We start from the raw sequence: 4,121 nt of genomic DNA, 5'->3' as shown, positions 1-4,121 counted from the left end.
ATGAAAATTTTATGCTTTCTATGATCCTAGTATTCTTTATTTCACATACCAATACTATTTACTATAAATTGATCTTTGAGTAATAAAATAATTTACCTTCGTTGATAAAAATATTTACCACCGATTTTAAGTATAACACTGCATATATTTTTTTAAATTTGCATTTATTTATTCATGGGTAAAAATTTACGGTTCCCACTAAAATGTTTACTTTACTTATTGAAGTATCACCGCATATATTTTTTAATATTTCTATTTTCAGTTTTTATTTAAATATTCACTTTATCTTATAAAATATACTGCATATTTTTTAATACTCATATTGGATAGATGTATATTAAAATATTTACTTCGCCTATATAAATAATAATAATACACATTTCTTAGTTTTTAAATGGGTAGTGTGTACAAAAAATATTTACATGCCTTGAAAAAAAAGATACAAGACATCCTTTTAGATGTTTATATCTTTTTAAGATTAAAAAAATATGATAATATACTTCACTTCCATTTATGATCAACTATTTAATTTATAAACTAAAAATTTAAATAAACCCATAGAAAATCTAATGGCACCAAAAATACAAGAATCAATAAGAATAAAATACAACAATACAGAAACCGAGACGGTACCAATAACAGCCCATGAATTTTTTACAGCAAAAAAAGTGTATGCTTTACTATGTTTAGTGGACAATATTCCCAAAGATCTTTCGTATTTAATAATGAGTGATTGTACTCTTGAGCCTGTTTTTTTTAATGAAGCGGATAATCCGAATATTTCCCAGATGTTAAAAGATATGAGTTTTAATGATTCCAATGTTGTTCTTCCGGCTTTGCCCAATTCAGATCTTGGTAAATATACTTTTTGGCATTCATCGGCGCATATTCTTGGAGCTTCTATTTTGAGGGCATTTCCTGATGCTAAGCTTTGTTCTGGCCCGGCCACTTCCAATGGATTTTATTATGATTTTTATTTACCGGCAAAGAAATGCACCAATGCATGTAATAATTCTAAAGATACTGATAATAGCAATAAAGATATATTTAATGCTAATAAGAGTAAAGATACAAGTGATAATAATAGCAATGATTATATTGATCCTAATTTTTTGGGCAATACTGATTGTAGGGAATGTTCACCCCAAAAAATAAGTGAAGATACGTATCCAATTATCGAGAAGCATTTCAGAGACATAGTAAAAGAAAACCACAAATATATAAGAAAATCGGCATCACCTAAAAACCTTCTAAAATTTTATTCTTCTAATCCTTTCAAGAAATTTTACATCAATCGTGCCCTCGACTCTGATCACAAATTTGTTGATGAAAATGTACCTTCTGATTCTTACAACCCCGAAATTAACAATGATAATGATGATAATAGCAATGATAAACAGATGTGTTATTATACTATAGGTGAATTTCATGATTTCTGCAACGGTCCCCACATCGTATCTACATCCCAAGTAAAGTCATTCAAAATATTATCCAATAGTACATCATATTTTCTAGGAAACAACCAGAATCCTGTTCTTCACAGATTATACGCAATATCATTTCCAACAAAAACAGAGTTAAACTCACATTTACAACTTCTTGAAAATGTCAAAATGAGAGACCATCGTCGAATTGGTGTTGAAGCTGAACTTTACTTTTTTAATAACTATAGTCCTGGATCACCCTTTTTTCTTCCTAACGGCACTTTGCTGTATAACAATTTGCTAGGGTTTTTAAGGAACGAATATTATAAAAGAGGCTTTTGTGAAGTTGTGACACCTAATATTTATTTAACTGGGCTATGGGAAATTAGTGGGCACCTCCAAAATTACAAGGAGAATATGTTTTGCTTTACTGTAAATGATCACAGCACCCCTTGCAAGGATGTTGATTCTAATAATAACAACGGTAATAATAATGGTGGTGATTCCACTGATGTGAAGGGTAACAATATTGATGCCATTAAAGTGGGTGATAATACCAATTCCAACAGTAGTAATAATAGTGTTGGGATACAAGAATTCGCTTTAAAGCCAATGAACTGCCCTGGACATTGTGTCATGTTCACCCACACAACCAGATCATACAAAGAATTACCCTTAAGACTAGCTGATTTCGGTGTCCTCCATCGAAATGAATTAAGCGGTGCACTTTCTGGTTTAACAAGAGTAAGACGATTTCAACAAGACGATGCCCATATTTTTTGTACACCAGACCAAATTGAAAGCGAAATAATTGAGTGTCTTGATTTTATGGATTATGTATACTCTATTTTTAAATTTAAATACAGCATTGGATTAAGCACAAGGCCAGAAAAGTATGTTGGAAATTTAGAATCCTGGGTAAAGGCTGAAAGTATGCTCAAAAAAGGACTCAAAAGGTTTTTTATCAAAAAACTCAACCTTGATAAAGACACAACTCTACAAAATCAAAATAATATAGAATCTGAGCATAATGACTTCGATTCTGAAAAATATTACACCATCAACGAAGGCGACGGCGCATTCTACGGCCCAAAAATCGACATAACTCTAATGGATGCCCATAAAAGAAACTTCCAATGCGCAACGATTCAATTAGATTTCAATCTCCCTGAAAGATTTAATTTAAAATACCTAACACCTGATGGAAAACTAGAAACACCCGTGATGATTCACAGAGCGATCCTAGGAAGCGTGGAAAGAATGATAGCCATTCTAGTAGAGAACTACGGCGTAAGAATGCCATTCTGGCTTACTCCATTCCAAATAGCAATTGTTCCAATACATACTACTTCAAAAAATAATAGCTCAAATAACAGTGATATTAACGTGTATGCCAATTCCATCGGCTACAGAATGAAAAGTAAGGGATTCGGAGTAACAGTCATTGATAATGAAAGCATGACACTTAATAAAAAAATTAGGGTCGCTGAAATTAAGGGATACAATATCATCGCTGTCGTAGGTATCAAAGAAATGGAAAGCAATTGTATTAACATCAGAGGATTCGGAAATCTTGAAAATATTAAGTTTGAAGAAATCGTAACTAAAATGAAAATCGAAATGTGTGAGATTGGTGATGTTCTGAACAAATAACTCGGTTATTATTAAAGTTTAAAAATAATATTTTTTATTTATATTTTTTTTTCGGATTAAATAAAAGTGCTAAAAATACATATTTATATTTTTATCGACGGGGCGCGGTGGTGCATTTGGTTTAGAAGAGCTTTATTTAGTGAGGCTACGCTCCTATCGCAACGCACCCCTGGATTCATATATTTTTACTCAAAGCGAGAAATACCTGCAAAAGGGCGGTCTGTCGCAACTAGAAAGTAAAATGATAACATATTTGTAAGTCAAAAATCAATTAGAGGTTGAACTGTAAGACGCTGAAAACGTGCCCGAATATTGAAAGAACGCATTCCCGTTCAGAAAGGATACGTGTAAGTGTAGAGTCGTGGTGGTAGTAGCATAATAAACCAGCGACGAAATTATAGAATCTCATCCTTCTTCATATCGATTACTGCCTGATAAAACTGGCCCAATCTACAGAGATCAAACTGGTTACAGGATTTTCGAAGGATCACGGCGGGTGCATCAGATAAGCAAAAGTGGTAAATGGTCAAAGCGAACTTCCTAAAATGATGATATTTACAGTAAAATAAAATAAAGGATTTTTCGTTTCGAATTTTTTATCGACTATTATTAGCTATTTCTAAAAGAATTTCAAAATAAAAAATTTTATGTGTATTTTTATGGACTATTTGCATCCAAAAGTACTTCAAAATCCATCTTTTTTCATATTTTAATTGTCTGATTGCTGCTATTTTTCAAAAGTGCTTCAAGTTTTTAAGCTGAATATCATAAACGCGTTCATTTTTGTTTCTATAAACCCGGGATAGTGCATTAAAAAGAAATAGGATATTTTTCTTTTTTATCATACATGCATAATGGGGGTTTTGTTTGTTTTTTATGACCCGGATAGTATATTAAAGTAAATCGATGAATTTTTACCCCTTTTTATACATTTAGGCATTTCCTTTATTTTTTATAACCTGGATTTTTTATAAACCAGAATAGACAATTATTATAAATCGGAAACAATTTTATGCTTTTATTGGATACATAAAAAATTTTTAT

The 4,121-nt window shown here is 31.5% G+C and overlaps 1 pseudogene; it reads left to right on the top strand.

Moving 5' to 3' along the window:
- Window positions 1-1,613: 1,613 nt before the first annotated feature.
- LOC147063724 (uncharacterized) lies at window positions 1,614-3,077 on the top strand (annotated as a pseudogene).
- Window positions 3,078-4,121: the final 1,044 nt, after the last annotated feature.

This window comes from Rhyacophila brunnea, unplaced genomic scaffold (assembly GCF_057557595.1).
Source record: "Rhyacophila brunnea isolate RB1 unplaced genomic scaffold, BYU_Rbru_1.0 scaffold_89, whole genome shotgun sequence".
Lineage (NCBI taxonomy): Eukaryota > Metazoa > Arthropoda > Insecta > Trichoptera > Rhyacophilidae > Rhyacophila > Rhyacophila brunnea.
This window is presented reverse-complemented; position numbering and strand designations above follow the sequence as displayed.